Raw genomic sequence first — 21,365 nt, 5'->3', positions numbered from 1 at the left:
GCCTTGCACCCATACAGCGTTTTGGATAACAGTAGCTTTTCCTGGTGCTAATGTTGCAACAGAGAGGCTGTTCTCCACTGCTGGAGACAGAACGCTAATAGCATCACAGCGGAGCACTCACTATTTCCCCTTACTCTTTTTTCCCTTTACTCCAGAACACACATCAACTTCTTTTTACAAAAAAAAGATTTAACCAGTGATGTTGGTCAGGAAATTAAACTTTCATTGCATTATTCTCCTACAGGCAAAAGACTATAAGATGCTTAGTTAGAGGGGGCTTGTGACGCTTTCTTGTAGCCTTATGTTTACATTGAGTGTTATTTTCTGTATCCTTGCAGTCTAACAAAAGTGTTGAATGCATTTGCTTCCTCATAAAACATTTGAAAAGACAGTATTTTTAATGCATTGCATTTTTCACATCCACTAGCTTGAAGTCTTCTTCTTTATTCCCTTTGCTGGCACATTGCTGTGTTTCTTGGCACATTACAGCCACCTGTAGGTCAGTGGAATAGTGTGAAATCGTTGGCAGGAACACGTATTGCGTCATCCGAGCGCATGCATGTGCATCCTCGTTCTAGTGCACCTGACATACAAAACAGCCAGTTGTAAAAACGCTGCTCCATAGCGCTGCTAGAGGTTACCTATAACTTTTATACACTCACACACTTTCCTCACCTCCTTCGCCTTGGATGACAGTCACCTTAGATATGAGATTCCCAAAGACTTCCAACCTTATTTGAAACCTTTTTTTTTCCTTTTCTTTTATGAACCCAGAAAAATGGTGATTTCACTACTTTTTCCAATGCAGACCACATTAGACCAGGACCAGAGTAGAAACCCCTATACTGACTTGGCAAACCTGGACTAGATTAATAGTTAGACTGCAAGACAGTAAAGAACTGATTCAGAACCTCCCTTAGGCTTCTATACTGTGTATAACGTCTGTGATATCTAAAAAAATGAAAAAAAAAACAACATCTAGAACCATATGTAGATGTCTGATGAACATGTAAATTCAAGACATTGAAGCAACTTTCATTCTGGCAACTCGCAGGACACCTTTTGAACATCTGACAAAGACATTTAATGGTCTTTTATGGGATGTTTCTTAGTTCAGTGGGGTACTTCCCATGATTTTGGAGGTAAACATTTTTTCTGTACAGTGAGGGGTTTAGGGCTGCAACTAACGATTATCTTCATTATCAATGAATTAGATTTGTCTTTTGATCTATAAAATATCAGCTCAGCAATTACCATTTCCCAAAGCCCAAGATGCAACCTAAAATGTCATGTTTTGTCCACAAGCCAAAGATATACCTTTACTATCACAGAGGACTAAAGAAACCAGAAAGTATTCACATTAAGAAAGTGGAACATCATTTTAACATTTTTTCTTTCAAAAGCTCATCAAAATGTTTCCTGATTAATATTCTTTCAATTGATTAATCAGTTAATTGTTGCATCTCTAGAGGCGTTATTACTGGGTGCACTCAGTTTTACCTGCAGAGAATGTGGTTTAGATAATCTGAATAAACTGTCTGATAGCCTGACCTGTCGTGCTTCTTTCCCCGTCAGAACGATCCTGAGGGCCATCGTCTGAGGAATGTGATCTCAGCAAGCTAACAAGAGATAATGACAGAGAAATATTTTATGAATATCTTGGTGTGATGTATCTTTTGTGTGTATACATTCACTGTACATATAAGTGAAAGAGGCAGCGCGACAGAGAAAATAACACTGAAACACCACACCTTCCTCTTTCTTCTCCTCCTCCGCCTCCTTCCATCAGTCCATTATGGAAGTCTTTGAGTCAACATGTGGTGCCAAAGTGTGTTTACTCTATTTAATGGAAGAGAGAGAGCAAGAGAGAGAGAGGGAAAGGGAGAGAGAGAGATGTGTAAGTCTGTAAGACCTTGAGCTGATACATACTGTATGTCTGCGTCCACAAACACAAACACACAAACACACACATGCACACAGACCAACCACGGTGTGATAGATGACATTAGCTGTTATCTTCAGTCCCGCCCTCCTGCAGTCTCCTTGTCCTTACTCCCACCTGCCCCCCCCCCTTCCTCCTCTGTCTCCCCCTTTCCCCCTTTTCTCCTCTGCCTTTTCTTTCCATTCCTCCATCTCTCCTTCCATTCCTCTGACTCTCCTCTCTTCGTCCTGCCTCCACTTCACCTCCATGTTTGACCTTCCCTCCCTCATCCTCTTCCATCTCTCTCTCTCTCTCTCTCTCTCTTCTCCTCTCCTCTCCCTCCTTCCCTCTCAGATGACATGTGTTGAATGTAAAAAATGCAGTTTGAGTGCAGATCTTGTACCATTCGAGATTGTCAGACTGGATTTAATTTCTGTCTGACTTGTACCTGACAAAACTCACCACTCCTCCTCTCCCCTTCTGTTTTTCCCTCCATCTCTCCTCCCCCTCTTGTCTTCCCTCCATCCCTGTGAGAGAAAACCAGGACTGTGGTAGTCAATAAACATATACATGATAATATTAGTAAACTTGTGGCCAAAGCCTAGTATTCTATGATAAGATTAAATTTGGCATTAGATATATTTTTTTAAATCACTTGTAATCAGGGCTGCAACACCTTTTTCTTTTTGCATATTTTTCTTCAAAACATAGGATAAGAAAGATTTATGCTCCTCACCATGGATGTCTGGTTATGTTTTAAAATGAGGGATTAAACTTGGAAAGACACTTAATTTCCTGCATTTCTACACAACCTAACCTCTTGGATTAAGTCAAGAAACAGCCACCTGCACTAATCTAGATTAGTTAGATTGAGGGTGCTATGAAAACCAAGAATGCATTAAGAACAGTATATAATTTGGTGGATCAGGACAAGAAATGATTATCATAAGAAGGCTATTTCATATTTAAAATGATATTTATAAAAACATGATATGGCTTAAAATAGTAGCAGGTTGCATCTTCAAGGTCCAACAAGGACAAACAATTTATACAAATGAAATAGCCTTACAACACATCACAATATGATTTGGATAATTAAACCTGGTTAAACAATGTTAAACCTGAGTGTTGCTATTCTCAACACTCACAAGATATTCTTCAAAGTCTAACATTTGCAACAAACTGCAACCAATTTGGATGACTGAAATGGCCTCACTGCTAACCTAAAAACCTATTATTGGGGATCATGAGAAAGTTTCAGAGCAATATAACTCACTCTCACCTCCTGCCTGCATGTGCACAGCATGAGAGTAGAAGAAGAGATGCTGTGCTGCTGCCAGAAGAGTCGCTGACTGAGATTACTCTGAGCAGCATGCATGGGAATAATTATAATATAACAGATTTGTGTATATTTCTCAACTTTCCCTCTGATGGTCTGAATAACTCACTGCTGCACGGTACTGCTGATGTGCTGAGCTGCTCTGTCTTGTCTGTCTGTGCGCTTCCTGTGTCCTCTTTTCTTATCAGTTATGAATTTGTTTTTTACTGTGTGAGAAAATGGACGTGTGGCATGAGAGCGTGTGAAAATTGTCAATTGGTGAGTCTCATGGTCAATGCATGAGACTTCGCAGCCATGCTTGTAATGTTCACTTGACATAGCCATGCCACACGCTAACATGCTAACCAGTGGCCCAAAGTTTGAATTTCCTTCATCAGTTAATTATAATTAAATTATTACTATGTTATTCTTTATCACTGTATTAATCTATTTGGTATTGTGATAGTTCTTTGTTTCTATGTTATTTCATGCATAACTACCTGTATATATTCAAGGTCTAATGCATCTACTAGATTTCCACTTCAAGTACAATACATTTTTGATAATTGTAGACTTAGAATATGGTCCTGGTTGAATATCTTTTCTTATTGGTAAGATTTTTATTTTTTATGGCATGTTATTGTATTTTGTCAGCCTAAAACGTTGGCATTGTATGCTTCTGCAAACCACAGATACAGTGAATATCTACATTTCAACACATGTAATACGTAGCATATTAAGATTTCAACATGTATCCTATACACATTTCTAAAGTGACGTATTTCACATGAGATCTATCTGAGCTGACCTTCTTATTAGGAGGAGGAGGGGTCAGTGGATGGTTAGGAAGTTTGTTGGATGAAAATTGGAAGAAAGTTGGAAATCAGCAGAGAGCATGGTTCAAGACCACCTCAAAATCAATGCCCATTTCCCGTTTCAACTGTTGAAACCGAGTGTTTTTTGAGACGTTGGGACATTTGCACCCAATTTTATTTTATTTTTTTATTTCAACCCTAACCCTAACCCTAACCAAGTGGTTTTTGTGCCTAAACCTAACCAGACCTTAACCACAGTGTTGTCACATCATAAAACGTTATTATTCAACTGATAATGGCCAACATTGAAACATAGACATTTAACATATCCGTGGTTTACAGAAACATACAATGCCAACATTTTGTTCTGGCGATTGGGTTGATTTTGTTACTTTTTAATCTTGTTTTGTTTTGTTTTGTTTTGTAATTTATCATCGGAGTTGTATTACATTTCAAGACCAGACATTTACATACTCACAACGGCAGATATTCTCTTCAAAAGGATCAAGTATCAGTCCCTGTGTTACAGAATGAGCCTGTTACATTTAAATAAATGTTCGACATGTGTTATATTAAGCTATAGATAGCAGCCTGCTAGCACAAAGACTTAGAAGCTCACAAGAAACGATTAGTGCTGGCAAAAAATGAATGAATAAAACTTGGAGTTCTATATACTGAGTCTGCACTGGTAGGCTTACACTCAACAATCTGCCTGCATACATCCTGTGTAGACACACAAATGGAGCACTAGCTGCTGATGCTATTGCGCTGCTCACGCTCCTGTATAGAAACAGTGTTATGTCTGCAGAATCCACCTGCATTGCATTCCAGCTCCGTCGCTGTTTGAAAACATGTTTGCAGCTTATTCAATGTAACATAAGATGCTTTATGACTTTACTTGAATACGACAATCCTTTGAAGCCTCCAGCTTTCGTATAGCCAATCTCACATCACAGCTGCTGTCAGTAACCTGTATATTTGTTCCTTTTGTCAGACGATGTAGTAATCATAAATTCCTCCAACAAGACCAGTCGGATAAAGTGTGTCTTCTCTTCAAAGTCTTTTATCAAGCAATTATGATATTTTACACTTTTCTGATTGTTGGTCAGACACACCAGTCTGGGTTCCCTTAACATACAACGAGCATTTGTCACTATATTTAACATTTTATAGGCTAAATAACTAATATCCTATAATATACTTTCTGCATGAAGATATAAAATGTATGTTGTAAATACTAAACCCTTTTCAACAACAAGGAGTAGGAAGAAGACAGAGAGAAAAGTGTACTGCCCTTAGCCTGATACTCTCCCCCCCCCATCTCCCCTGTGTTTTATCTCTCTCCCACCCTGATCTTTGTCTCCAGTTGTTGCCATAGTGACACACAAGTCCCACGAGACAGCGCCAGTTAGCAGTAAATTGACTCTCCACATACGCACACGCACCCACTATCACACGCAGACACACACACACACATTTTAGCCTACACAGAGGGGAGCACGTGAGCCAGCTTGCTCACATGACCACATACTGTTGAGTGTAGGAGAGTCTCCTTTAGATTCAGACAGTAATGCTACAAACTGTTGTGTATTTGAAGGGCGTGTTGTTGCTGTATTTCTTCATCCCACCTGTCTGAGATCACCTGATGATCCTGTAATGTCTTTAGTCTATGAAGTTTTGACTTTGTCCTTATTGTTGTGTGTTAAGATATATACTATAACATCCTGTTCACCAGATGATTTTTGCTAGAAAAGTATTTAACAACATCCCTTTTTCATAAACTGGTCATAGATTCAGTCACTACAGCAGTTTATCAACCAGTTGTCATTTTCTATGTAATATGTAAATATATACATGCAAGGGGGGGGGACCCAAAAAGTCATTATAAATCTTTCAGCAGTACCTTTCTAATCCCCTTCAAAGTAATGTACTTGTAATGCAGCATGCTTGTCACAGCTTTTTCTCCTACTCCTAGATATTGCCTGTAGTAATCTTTTGCCACTGTGTCCAGAGCTTACTGAGTTTCATCCTGGATTTCTTCCATGGTATCTGGCAGCTATATATGTGTGTGTGTGTGTGTGTATAGATGGATAGATAGATCGATAGATATAGCTTCAGTTCAATTCAATTCAATTCAGAGGGCTTGGAATGAAATTGGAATGAAAGTTTCAAGAACAATATTGCCAAAGCATCAAAGATCAATTTGTCCAAATATTTGGACAGTACACATGAAATATGAAAATTTACACAACATTAAGATTGATATATATTAACAGTATATTCTATGCATGTATATATGTGTGTGTGTGTGTGCTTTGTGTGTCAAGGTCATTCACTGTCCCACAGGTTGTGGCATGTTGATACATATTGGGCAACAAGATATGCCCTGTCTCCTTCTCCTAAGAGTATTTTTAATTAAGCTCTTTGAAATCTGTGGTACATGTGTCACTAAGGCTAAGTTTACACCACTGGTCTTTGTTTAATTGTCTACTTTTAAAAGTGACCTGTATATGATTTTTACTGAACTGTTTGACTTCCACTTGAAAAAGATTCCCACACAACTGTCACCAATCCATAAGTAACAACTGCGTAATCTAGCAAGAACAGACCAGACAGACCAAATCGCCAAATGGAAGCAAATGAGGCAGAAAAAGAATCCCAGCTACTGATTTTCACAGCGTTATCTGCAGGTCTGAAATTAACTTTATGGCAGCAATCTTTGCTGCTACCTTGGATTCAGAGGGATATGAGAATCCTAGTGAGGGACTGATGATGTTTCCAATCTCTATGTGCATTTGGTCTCATAAGCAAATATCAGATTAATTTGTTTATATGTTCTAATACACCTCATGTTTGTTACTTCAGGTTACTAATTGGTGTAAACATAACCTTGATATCTGTTACTGTATGAGCTGATATGTTTCTGCACCGGTGTCGCCTGAGAACAAACATTCTGCGCACAATCACTTGCAGAATGAAGTGATTCTGACTGTGACCGCAGAACCATGACAGCGAGTACAAGGGTTACGTTCCCTTTTGTGGTAGGTCTAATGGTAACTAAGCACAAGTCTACTCCTCTGTCAACTGTTTCCTGGCAACGCACTGCTCCTAAGTGAGTGTGTCTTAAGACAAACTGACCAACTATCAAACCGAAGCAGAACCAGTCAGGGGTGTTGGGTATGTGTTTTGAAGTCACGAATGTCCTTACGTACACCTACAATAGCAACCAAGGCCCAGATACAATACTGTTTATGTATGTTTAATTTTTAACATCACACTAACATTGCAACATTAGCAACATTGTGAGCAACATTGTGGGCAACATTTTTTCCTGCTTTGATCCATCTATGAAAAATACTGTTCAGTAGGGCTGCAGTTAGATGCTTCATTTTCTGTCAAATAAATAATCAATAATTAGTTGAGAACATGTTAATAGTCAAGTTTTTGTATAGTCAATAGTAATTGTTTTAAGTTGTTCATCAAGCAGCAGTTTTTTTTTCTCAACATTGTTTCAGCAAACAAACTCATTCAAACTGGTTTGAGATGAAAGATGAAGGTCACACAATGATTAATAGATGGCATTCTTCCTACTATGAGTCTCTTCTAAGACTCACATGTGCCATAATGCCCAAAAAGGGATCTATTGAGTCTCAATCTGACCACCTGCAGCAAATACGCTATTAACAAGTCCCCCAAATTAAATGACCATATACATAATTTGACTATGTGCACTCCAGAGCAACATAGGACTGTTTTCTAATCTGACGCCTCTATCGGCAGTAATCAGCATGACAATATCATTTGTCTGTTCTTTCCAAAACCCTTACAACTGTTAAAAAATAAAAAAAATAATGATGTTTTATGATGTGACAACACTGTGGTTAAGGTCTGTTTAGGTTAGAGCACAAAAAACACTTGGTTGAGTTTAGGGAAAGGTCAGGGTTTGGCTTAAAAAGATCACATTGTTAAGGTTAAAGAAACATGGTGTGGATTAAAGTAACTGCTTCTTTTAAATTAAGCGTCCTTCGTCGTCATGGTTACAATAATAACCATGGGATGAGGTTATGGTTAGGGGACAATCATAGTTTCGTTTTTTTTTTAATTGTTGGAAATATGACACTTACGGTTGGAAACAGGAAACATACAGCAGTCTCTTGAAGTAAAGTCCACTGCTGAGACTCCTCCTCCTTAAAATGAGGAACTAATGATCAGGTACAGTACCGTACTATGGCCACTAGATGGCAACTGTAACTATATGTTGTTTTTGGGCGCTTGACATGACAAACTATTATGTCTTGTTTTTCTTGAGAGGATAGTCTTTAATATCACCAAAACTTTTAATGGTCATTTGTTGGACAATGGACAAAATTAATGTTTATTTAAGTACATAGTTCCAAATCACAACAGAAGTTATCTCAGAAAACTTCATACAGAGCAGATCTAGACCATACTCTTTAATTTACAGAGACCCAACATTCCCCCATTAGCAAGTACTTGGCGACAGCGGCAAGGAAAAATCAAGTTGGGCTCTAGGTGGGCAGCCATCTGTCTTGACCAACCAGTCAAGGCAGATGGCAGATGGCGGATACTCTCCAGAAATAACTGCTGCACAATGCTGCTACTCAAAGGAAGATGTAAAGACCACACAGTGCAGAGCTTGGTAAGCTGTGCGTCCTTGGTACTTCATGTTCTGAAGTACCTGAACTCAAAGCCATGGTTTGCAGATATGAAAGAGAGCTGAAAGAAACGGAAGACATCATAACTATTGTATCTTTCAGGACCATGAAAGGTACAAGAACAATTATGAGAACAGAAATGACTAACCCAGTTACAGAGAAAACTCTTTGTAAGATTGTCTCCATTAGTTGTCTTTGAACGTCAAAGTTTCCTCCTGCAATTATGGAGATAAGAAAAATATTGTGTGAGAATTTGATGCTTTTGTGATGCGTTTATGTTCATATGCTACAGTCCCAGTTTGTGTTCAGGGAATCTCACCTCAGCTGTCTTACAAGTCCGCCTGTGTATGTACACGTGCTTGTGTTATATGCAGCAGCAGCTCTCGGGGAATCATCATCCATTTCCCTGTGATCTGTAGGTGTGAGCTGAGATGGCAATTTTTATGCGTGTGTGTGTGTGTGTACTTGTGGTAAGCAGGAAATCACTGCAGCTTTATGAGATCTGTGGGTGTAAGCTGAGCTGCGAGAGCAAATTTATTAGCCCACTGTTAATACATGTGTGAGTGTGCATTTATGTGTGTTTCTAACTGTCTCTGTGTTAACTGTTCATCTTAAATGCCCTGTTACGATCTTTTCACTCCCCAGCCTTGCAGAGAACTTCACTTGCACTGTCAGCTGTATCAGAAGATGATCGCCTTCTGTACAGAGACCTGCAGAGACACCGAGGCAGCTGTCTGAGTGAGAAACGTTTCCGAGCAACTACTGAAATGTAGCCTTGATGTTGATGCACCAAAACATAGCCTTAAAAATTATAAAATCTAAAAAAACATTTCATTAAATTGGCAGCCATTATGATGATAATATGGAAAACAGAATATTTATTTAATAGTAAGTCAAACAAGTGTTTTACCCTGTGAAGAAAGGCAGAAATGATGACACATATGACAATTCTGGACCACTCATAAATTTCGTTTGTACCTAAGAGAAGATTCTTTGTATGAGAAAATGCTGATAATAAAACTACTCATGAATGGCACAAATGTTCTTAAATCACTCATGTGTGCATCTTAATGACAAATCTGTTTGTATGAGTGCTTCTTGAATGAGGCTCATTGTGTGTAATCACTCAAGACATAAAAGTGGTGGAAGCCAGTGTGCTCCTTCACAGAAAGGAGAGGCTGGTGGCAAGTGTGCATGGTGGAAAGAAAAATATCAGAATCTCACAAGAAATTTCTCAAAGCCCTCCTGCAGCATAATCCAAAAAGAAAAAAAAAGCCCCCAAAGGTTGTGCATAACCATACTATGGAAAGTAAAAGATTATACTGCAGGGGTGGTACCAGTGTGCATTGCAATCAATCTGTCATTGTACATTTATGTTATATGATGTTGGAAGTGATAGAAGTTACTCTGAATATTTGATGCTACACTGAAAATATGTGGGATGAGATTCACTTAGAAAAACCTTGTTGTAGTAAATTTAACAGAGGATATTCTCAGTAAAGTCTACATACCATTAAGCATTAAGTTTAACCAAGAAATACTTCCAAAGTTTACTAGCAAATTTCTGTTCTCATGAGAAAACACAAAACAAAATACTGCATCTGGGCCTGAGCAGGTAACGTGTGTGGTAGCAAACGGGTGCAAATTGTCTTACGTAACCGAGAGCACACGGTTGCCAGATTAGACCCATAGTTTAAGTGCATTTTACTTGCTTTTTTTTCAGTTTGTACAATATAAATATAAGAATAGAAAAAATATTACCGGATTTTATTGATAAAATGTATGTATTAATTTTAGGATATAAGATTAGAAACAATCAACAAGTAACATGTTAAATATAAAGGTGACAGTTTCAAGTAGAAGAACTAAATTAAAAAGTGAAATTTAAACAAGTAGTCAAGGTAATATTTACAGGGCCAAACATATGTTATGTTTGGGGTCAAATTGACTCCAGTAATTAAAACCTACAAGGTACCCTTTTGGAAAAGAGAAGAAATCTGTGCTGGAAACCAAAAACCAAAACGGGACATTTGTGCACAATCTTGTATTCCCTCTCTATTAATTCATTGTTGAATTCAAAGGAGCTTTATTGGCTTTATTTGCAAGGGAAACATGCGTTTACTTTGCCAAAGCAAGTGTGAAATAAAAAAAAAAAAAAGAATTTTGATTTTGCACTCTGTTAGTTTTGTTTTTATTCAAACAAATGCAGCTGCGGTTGCACTAATCTGCCGCTCAGCATTGCTGTCTGACTGCTCTGTAGGGGGTGTTCAAGCGAGACACACAGTTAATATGACAAAATGAGAAAAACAACAAAAATAAAACCACAAACCTAGATCACCTGTATACAGGTGTGCTGTGTTAGTGACCTGTGATTTTAATACATTAACAACAAACACTCATTGATCATCTAATATGTCTTAAAAAATCCATTCACTTGGTCATTACAGTCTGTTCAGTCCACTGAGAGATTCTGCTACTCAACGATTCAGCAAAATAGGCTGAATCGAGGCAACTCTGACAATTGGAACTATATTTAATGAATTGCAAATTATATCATTAATATGCCGAAATGGGCAGAATGCCTTCATGATTAATAAGATATCTTAAACTTAAACAAAGAAAGTGTGGAGGCATTGTTAAAGTGTCTTTAACCAGTAACACACATAAAGCCTACATTATGAGCTGGTTTCCCAGACAAGCCAGGCCCTACACTACAGATAGTTTTGTTGTGGTAATAGTCAGGATAACTAAATGTTAAGCGTTACGCAGACTGAGCATCCAAGCAGCTAACCTCTGCTGCCCATTAGCGGGTTAATGTAAAATGACTCAAACAGTCTGTACTTAACAGTATGGTAACCATTTTATACTCATTTAAATGCTGGATTCATTTACACAAATATTATGTTCTTACATGACCTGTAACAATGTGACAAAAATTGCTAACATTAAATGCTAAGTGCCACTTAGCAATTTCAAATGTATTTTATCCATATCGGTATATCTACGCTTGCTGGAAAGTTTGATAGACAACATTGAATAAAACCTTGGAAAAGCCAACAAACTTTTTAAAAGTTTGTTGGCTTTTTTAAATTGTTAACAGACTCTGTACATTACTGCTGTAACGTCTTCCCTCCTTCCCACCTTTTCTGGACTATGCACATGCGCAATGCAGATGTTCATGCAAAAACAACACAAAGACCAATTTCCGCTACTAAAGGTCACATGATTTCCTGTCAACTGTGGAGGCGGAGGTCCGAGATGTGTGCTTCTGTGTCTGCCATTTTGTCATTATCCAAGTCCCTCTCTGAAGCTTTGTTGAGTTATTAATAGTGTGTCCTAAAGGGTCTGAATATATCACCACAGTACATGTAGTTTATATGCATTAATTCATGATGCGAAGGTATCATTACCATAGGGAATGTGACCATCAGGACAAGCAGGCTCGCTGCTGATTCACTGTACAGTATGGAGAAGCATTATAATAAGTGAGTTCCATTATGCTGATATGGTACTGAGATCATCAGTATAAATAATATGGCTCATAATATATCATTAGTTACAAAACTGGAGGTACTAATGTACATTTTACATATCTGCTTTTCCACACAGCAACTTACATGTACTTCAGTGTTACAACTTTTTCAACATTACAGCAAAAAATATAGTAGAGAAGAGCTGACAAAGGTCTTCTAAACCTTATTCCCTTAAAGATCCCCTCTAGATATGTTTTAAGATGTATATAAAATACTCTACTTTGAATAGTAATGTGTCTCTGATATGGTTTTTCCACAAAAAAAGTTCAATTATCTTGTTAAAATCCTTAAAACACATCTACTCCTTCTTCCCTCATTAAAAAATACCAGAATCTATGAATATGCAATTATATTTAATTTCTGAGGTTAAACTGATGGACAATAATAGGACCTGAGCCATGCCCTCCATCACCATGGAGACCTGTGACGAGGACAGACTCCACATGCACACGAGAGATAGAGAGAGAGAGAGAGAGACATGACGTGAGGCTCAAACTCCTGCAGGATGAGCAACTAGATCCAAAAAATCTCTGAAAAAGGCAGCGACAGTCAGGGAAGCAGAGTGGTTCCAGGATGGATGACAGTCCAGCAAAAAGAGAACAAACAGAAGGTTAGAGGTATGCAGTGGTTATCAGAGCAGTCGCAACAATCAATAATCTCATTGGCAGGACAGACAAGGTTTTTAATCAGTGACGCTTGGTAAATTCATCGAGACAGAAACCGACCTGCCATACAGTACAAGGTCATGAAGCAATCAATTGAAGGCGGATTGAAGGTTAAGCCAAAAACATGAGTTTTAAGTTTAGATTTAAAGGACTCAACAGACTCAGATTGTCTGATGTCAGCAGGGAGGTTATTCCATAAAAACAGGGCCCAATAGGAAAAGACCCTACCACCTGCTGATTTCTTTTTAAATTTGGGTATACACAGGAGCCCTGCATTGTGAGAGCAGAGAGTCTGAGTTTCAAGTTTATTTTATTTATATAGCACTTTTTTTTGTACCAAAGTGCTTCACAAAGACAGGCGTATGTATACATATACAAGCATAAAGACATATATGTGCATTGTAAAAAATAGAGCAGGAGTAAAACAGAAACACTTTTAAGTAAAAATTAAAACCCCAAAATCTGAAATAAAACAGATTAAACACAGTTAAAAGCCAGAGAATAAGTCTTCAGGTGCATCTTAAAAGCATCAAGATTTTTCAGAGTTTGAGATGAAATATAAGTTTAAGGAGACAGGTATTATGGGGCATGCCCGTTTAGGATTTTATAAGTCATCAGAAGCACTTTAATGTCTGATGTAACACGGATAGGAAGCCAGTGAAGGGAGGCTAGAATTGGTGAAATATGGTCAAATTTTCTTGTTTTAGTTAAGATTCTAGCTGCTGCATTTCAAACCATTAGAAGACTTTTAGTAGTAGCGTGTGGCAGACCTGAAAACAGGACATTACAGTAATCAAGTCTGGATCAAGACTGGATGAAACAAATGCATGTGTTAGAGTTTCTGCATCAGCCATGGATGGAAAGACCAAAAGTTGCGTAAATGAAAAAAAGAGGAAGTTTTGGTGATTTCTTTGATGAGCTTATCAAAAGAGAAGCTGGGATCAAACATAACACCAAGATTCTTGGCTGCCAGTTATCAAGAGTCAACAGGGGGCCCTAGGCAAGATTTTCTTTGGGAGCCCTCCTTACTTTGCCTGTAGCAGAGAACTATGTATATGTAACTATATATATATATATTGTGGGGCCCTACACAATTGCACATTTGACGTATAGGGTGAGCCAAGAGATAAAAAACTTCCCATTTTGATTTTCACTATTTACATTCCAGTCTCCTGCAGGCCCACTTAAGAGCATGTCTCTTTATTAAACCAGGGTGTACACCTCTTTAGTCGCCTAGTTCTGGTACAACTGAATTCAAGAGTCTAGAGAGAGCCGCATTTAAGTCACTGGTGAAATTCTCAACAGAGGCTGTCTCTGCTGTGAAAGGACCCAAGAAATCAGGCATCTGCTGATCAAGTGCAGCTATAATAGACGAACCAATGCAGCGAGTGTTAAAAACATCTGTGCCGACATTAACAGAACAGGCCAGTGATGCTTCAAATTTAATGAGAAAATGATCTGATACAGTGGATGCAGCTGGAGAGACAGTCAGATCAGAAATAACTATCCCTTTAGATAAAATCAAACCAAGGGTGTGACCATTGCAATGAGTCAGGCTGAGCAAACCCAGAAGTATCAACAATCACCAGAAAGGCTTTACTTGGAGGATCATAAGCGTTATTCTGATGAATATTGAAATAGGATCCAAGACTTAGGATCTCATCAGAATGAGTAACAAGATCTGAGATAAATTCTCCAAATTCTTCTAAAAAATTGCAAATAAGGACCAAAGTCTGTTCATGGCCGATGGAGATGGACTTAGAATAAGAGCCTCAAATGAGTTGAATTGGGTCCCAAGTTTGGAGGTTAAATTGAAAATAGATGTATGTTGAGGCAACACCCCTGCCTTATTTATTTGCCTGAGCTACATGAGCATAAGTATAGTCAGGTGGGGAAGTTTCATTTAAAGGAAGGAAAACATTTGGTTTAAGCCATGTTTCATATTACCGAATCATATCAACTATGTTCAATATTCAGATCATTTATTAGTAAGGCTTTGGTAGACAGTGATCTGATATTTATAAAACCAAATATAAGCGTCTTGTTGCAGTGATCAGTAAGAGGCAGAGCTGCAGAGCTACCACTAGATGAAATATTAATTGGAATTAGAGATCTTGTATTATTAGTTGGCAGTTTTGAAGGCCTGCATTTGGGATGGTGTGTGGTCACACTTTTGATTACATTAGATGTTTGGTTTTGTAGATTATCAGGTTCTTTGTTGCACACTTAACCACCAGTGTCACCAGAGTCTATATTATGAGAAATTCCCTGGTTAGACACATTAACTAAACTTCTAAACTCTACATCTGCCTGGCCTTTGTGTGTTTTTTGGACTCTTTGTGTTTTTGTGTTCTTTGGGGTTTCTTGTGTTGAGTCCTTCTGGTCATATGTTTTGCTTGTTGTGTAGTGTACTTGGGTTTGTGTTTGTGGGTCTTCTTGGATGGGTTAGTATAGGTTGTGTGGAGAGTTTTTCTGGGTTTTGGTTTTCTGTTGTTGCTCCCTGTGTTTCCCCAGCCAATCGGCTCCCTGTCTATTCACTCCCTTCTCCTGAGTTCTCCAGCCATCTCCCCACCTGCACCTCATCTTCTCGTTAGTTCAGTTACTTTTTAAGCCCTGGTTTTCTGTTCAGTCTTTGTTGGATCATTTGTTCCGCTTGTCTTGTTTGTTCTGTTTTTGCCCTGTTCTGTCTTCATCCATCGCAAGAATAAAGGTTTTCGTCAACGCTGCGATCTCTGCATGCGTGTCTCTGCATTTGGGTCCATTCCTGCTACTCCAACCTGACACTAGAAGGCTCTCTAATCACCTGCGACCTACTGAATGATAAGTCCCTAATTAATAAAAGAGGAATTTTCAACAGTATGATTAAACTTTATTACATATGAACTAAAATGTTTGGTTGTGAAGTGTGCTTTCTGAGAGACAACAAAAGCATGCTGAGGTATTTTCTTTTTTTTTCTTTTTGATTTAGCAATCAATGTGTAATGTGTTAAGTCTTGAGAAGGAAAAACAGGAAGCAACATAAAGGAATGAAAATTCAACAGTTAAGTACTTTATTGTTAAAGCAAATCATCTGAAAAAACCTAAACTGAAAACAAATAGAAAATAAAGGCAAGCTATAAAGGAAACAGAATCTTTTTTGTTAATGCCACATCAATAAAGAAACATAACAAAAACGAGTTTCTAACAGTTTCTAGGAAACTACCTACCTGTCAAAAAAACGATAAGAAAATAAAACCTCAACTGACTGAGCTGTCCTGATTTTTACCTGAGGAAAAAAAAAAACACATCTGAGGCAACCATTCCTTCTTCTAGTGCACTAGACATTAAAGAAGTTAGTAGACCTAGATTTATCCTTAATGTCTGTGATGTCTGGAGCCTTCCTGTTCACAGGGCTGTGATTGATGTTACCAAATGCTCATCCACCGGAGAAAATAGATCTTATATTATAAAACCTGCGGATTAGACTGACTAGGCCCTTAATTGAATTTGACTGGGCTGTAATGGTGGACTGAATTTGATTAGGTTAATAGGTTCTGTCTTAAAACAAAAGGCCTATGAGCTAATTAGAGAATCATTGTGGCTCACTGTTCAAAATTGTTTTAAAACTGCAATCTGTTTATCAACCTCATGTATTAATCACAGCTCTTACTCAAGCTCCTGAGGATGTTTGCCAGTTTCAAGAATTATTTCTCTGTTCTCACAGCCATTTCAATATACATAAAAGTGATGAAGTTGTTGCCAGCTTCACTAACAAATAATAAACAAGCATGAGATTGAGAGGTCTAAATGGTGCTGCTACATAGCTTCTAATACTAAGAATTTAAAGTCAGACTGAAATTAAAATGCATGTTTTTCTGCTACAGCATACATATCTGCTCCGTAAATCACCAAACAAACATGCACAAGGAAAAAGTCACCACTGATGTCAGTTTGCAGGCTAGATAGACAATTAGCTGTTTAGCTGCAACACATTAAACAGCATCTAAATGTACCTGCAAATATGACTTCTGCCTTATTAGATACTGGTGTGGCCCTTATACTCTATCTCTCCTTTCTGACATTTCCCCTTTTTCTTCCTTTTTACTAATATAAAACTATTTACAACACATTTAAAATAACACATTGACATTATTTCTGATTGCAAAAAGGGATGACTAAATGTTTGTGAACATATTAGCCATAACAAAGCAGTGAGTAGATATGAAATCAAGGCACTGTTGCTGTCAGTTTGTTTTGGAGGCTTCCTGTACCCTGGCCAAAACTGTAAATAACTCTGCTTAGGAATTAGAATCAGTGTGTTGCTTTGGCCACGGCTGCAACATTTCCACTCTCAAGCAAAACTTGGCTTTGAAGGGACATCCTGTTCCTGGTGTTAATGTTAGCAGAATAAACAGTAAGAACCCTGGAAAATGATGTCTTGGTTCAATCAATCATTTATTTATGCAATCACAAAACAATCTAAAGTACAAATACAGTTTATTCTGACATTGTGTCTGCTTTATGTTTCAGGATAAAGGAATTGCAAAACATGTAACCATGCAATCTTCTCATTTTTAACTTAAGGAGGAAAATAAGTTTCAGCTGTTAATCTTTTGTTTTTACTGATCTAAATCCGAAGACCAGTAAAAACAGCACCAAGTCAGTCACTGCATTATTTCCTAGTGATCCTTCATCTCCAGAAGTGTCAGATCTAAATCCGAACAGGTGTTATTGAGGAGACCCTTAAATATTGCCAGCCCCCTGCAGTAGATGGATTTATCATTAGTTCTTACCTTACACCTTCAACAGCCAACTTTGTGACCGAGTGCTGTTAAACACCAGAACCACCAGCTTCCAGAAACATCCAAGAGCTCTTTCATGCACTGCCAAAACGTCCTGATACACAAGCACATTGCGACACACACACACAAACACTAAGCCAGTAACTCTGAGAAACACTTAAAATGCTGCATTTTTTTTATTATTTGTGTTATGTCTTATCTTTAATAAAATACACATATGATTATAAAAGTTTGTAGTATGTCCCTCATTCTTTTGCCACACACAGTTATGAAATGGGAATCAGCTACAGGTGATGCAGTATAATGAAATATGTAGTTTGAAGCTATACATAATGGAATTCCTGAATATTTTTGTATATTTCAGGGTTGATGTAGATGTTATTTCCTCATGAGACTGTGTATGATAAAGCTGTTTGTGTGAAGTGTCTTGCACTGAGTGTGAGGTACGTGTCTATTTTTGTGTGTGAGACATCAGAGACATGTCTACGTCAGTGTTTTCTACTGTAATATATTTATAAAGTGTGGAGGTCTTGTGTATTGTTTATGTGTTTTATGTATGTGCATATGTATATCTATTACCAACATGTTGTCATCCCAGGTCGTCAAATACCAACGTTTTGTCAACGTCCCTTGGCGTCTATATATGTAAAACCATTAAATTGTAGTATGTTCTGCACTGGGGCTTACCTTTCTCCATTCACTGGCCTGACCATCATCATTATCATCATACACACAACCACACAACTCACCATCCTCATAAACAATCAACAGCCATGAAAACGAAACAGCAGTAATTACAATTTTTACATTAATTTAAAATTCCATTAACGCTATACAACATTGACTTTGAACAGATTGCTAATCTTTAATATGCGAAGCTACTGTAGGTTGATTCAGCCTTGAAAGATTTTCTGCATCCATGTGTCCACTAGAGTCTGCCACAACCGTCTGTACAGCCCAACATTAATGACTGTGCAGACTGTATGTACAGTCTTTATGTGCATTACATGAAAATTTTTTATGTAAAAATGATTCCAATTAGTTTTATGGATTGAGATGTACAGATTTTACATTTTAAAGAGAGCAAATGTATGAGATCAGCACTGAATATTAGGAAAGAAATAACTTGGATCGGTTAGTGTATCCCACTTTCTTATCAACCACACACCACTGCAATACGTGTGTGTGTGAGAGAGAGAGAGAGAGAGAGAGAGAGAGAGTGTGCGTGCGTGTGTGTGTGTGTGGAAGGGAGGGAAGCGGACCATCAGAGAATAACTGTTGCAGCCTATTGCAACATTTGCTCACAGGAGCATGAAATATTGCCAGACAGATGAGCAGCAAGGGCATACACTTTCCTAAAAAGATAGACTGACTTGCACCAACCCCCCCCACCCACCCAACACACACACACACACACACACACACACACATAATGACAGAGTGGCTGACACAATGACGCTGACACAGACTGACACAACTATAGAAAAATAAAGTTGGCAAGGGTAAAGACAGCCTCAGTGCAAACCTCTCTTAGGGCATTGGATGTTAAGCAACAGTAAAAATTGATACTGCGGGATTTCCGCTGGTCCAGAAATTTGTGGAATACCATAGTAATGTTTTAGAAGTTTAAGATTCATTTCAGCTGACAATACAAAAAGTGTTGGTCAGAGTAAACAACACACTTAAGATTCAGTTACTTTTGAAGCTTTACTAGTAGGTTGACTGGTAAAGCTCATCCTGAGGGTGGTGGTAGAGAAAAGGTCATGGTGTCATTAAAATCGAGACTTTATCCCCTGGGGAACGAGTGCACTCGACACATTTCATTAGATGATATCTTGTGTGCAAAACTGACACATTGGCCTGAGGGTACATGTAGGGGTAGATATTCCACATTGGTAAAGGGTTCATCCTCTTTGGGGCATGAATGTGCACATTACATTTCTATTCAACATTTGATATTTTTGAGTACTAGTTTTGGCCTGATAGTCTCTATGAAAGGTCAGGGAGACACCAAAATCAGGATTCACCCTTTGGGGACCGTGAGTTTTTAGAGCAAATTTCATTTTCATTGCCATAGTCTCCTTATGGTAGTGCTAGAGGAAAAAAAACAGGGAGTCATCAAAATCACAAAGGCAGCTTTGACCTGTTTGTTGTCAAGATTTTTTGCTCTTGAAATGTTTGATGGACAGACGTTTCCATCCTCATGCTCTGTTGCTAGCGGGTACCAGGGTAACGCAGATCATTTCTTTGTTTCCATCTTGGTCTGAGTGGTGTCATTTGAAAGCAGATTCATCACCTCAGAAATGAGGAAACGAATGGCTTTTATGAACCTGCACACTCTCCCTCTACTTGTGCAGAGCTCCCTTCCTGCTCTAAGCAAGACACTTGAACTGCAGTTATGCCTTTCAAATTTCAGTGTCCCACAGCAGAGGAGAGGTTACACAGCCTAATGCAAGGATCAGTATGATTATGAAGCAGAGTGTTACTGAAAAACAGCAGACATGCTTAAGGTTTAAAAAAGTAGGATATCAATCATAGATAAAGATGGTAGAAACAGAGCAAGCAGCTTTTTACAGCAGCTGTTCTTTTACCCACAGTCCTGTGCAACAAATATACCATTAAAAGGACCAGAAGGCAATTTGTTACAATTTTTATTCCATTTTATACAATTTGTGTTTACTTACTGCCATTTTTCAAAATATACCAATGTGTGTGTATGTTGAAAATTTTGAATGTGTTTTTCATACAGGCAGCCTCTGTTTTTTTTATAGATGAAACTTTCTTTAAAGAGCTAATCCATCACCGTAAATGTCAAATGTCTCTTCTTATGTCGTTACAGATATGTGAGTGTTCTGAGACATGGCAGGATGTGACAACCTCAGACCTTTGTCAATCAAGCAGACACACCCCTCAAATGACAATCTGAGGCTCTAGTGGAAATTAGAAGAAATTCATTTAAAGCAGAACTCCAAACTCAACACTGGTGACCATTTTTGTGCCTCTCATACATAGCAGATGGTAACATTGGGAAGGCCTCTTAAATTGCGGTACATGAACCAGAGATTTACTCCTCCTCTGTGGCATTAAACATAAATGTCTGCATTTATATAGACATCCAATATAAACAAACATAACACCTGAGCCCACTGATAACTCTGCTATATTTAGAGCTTAAGAAAATATTTAGAGCTGACACCCTACAGTAATGTTGACTTAACCACAATAAACAGCAGGGCTACAGCTATGTACTGGCATTCCCCCACACAAACACCAGCAGAGCCTCTCGTTGTAGAGCCGCTAGCACAGCTACAATACAGGTGCCCACACAAACACTCTGAAAGGGGCATTAATATGCTTTTAGTGACTGTCAAAGCACCAACACCCTCCCCCTTTCAGTGGTCTGTCTGTGTCTCCACAAACCCTACATAACATATACGTAGCCATGTGGCCCATGTCTCCTACAGTCGTTTGCTGCCCCCCAACTTGCATTTTTAAAATATACTGGGAGAGAGGCCTCTCACAGTATTTGAGGGTGCCCTTACTCTTTGAGGCACTTTTTCTTAGCGATAAATTATTATTTAATCTAACATAATCTTAACATAAGGTCCACTCACAAGCTTTCAATGAGCTTTCACCTGTATCTTAACCTCTCCATC

The 21,365-nt window shown here is 38.3% G+C and overlaps 1 long non-coding RNA gene across 1 annotated transcript; it reads right to left on the bottom strand.

Moving 5' to 3' along the window:
* Positions 1–15,571: 15,571 nt before the first annotated feature.
* On the bottom strand, positions 15,572–20,834 carry LOC122983043. The gene is made up of 3 exons (XR_006403583.1): positions 20,823–20,834; positions 16,797–16,803; positions 15,572–15,711 (listed from the first exon to the last, which is right to left on the bottom strand). It is a non-coding gene; the product is annotated as an uncharacterized LOC122983043 (long non-coding RNA).
* Between the last annotated feature and the right edge of the window lie 531 nt (positions 20,835–21,365).

Source organism: Thunnus albacares, chromosome 5 (genome assembly GCF_914725855.1).
Source record: "Thunnus albacares chromosome 5, fThuAlb1.1, whole genome shotgun sequence".
Lineage (NCBI taxonomy): Eukaryota > Metazoa > Chordata > Actinopteri > Scombriformes > Scombridae > Thunnus > Thunnus albacares.
Note: the sequence above shows the minus strand (reverse complement) of the source record. Positions and strands in the feature narration are given on the sequence as shown.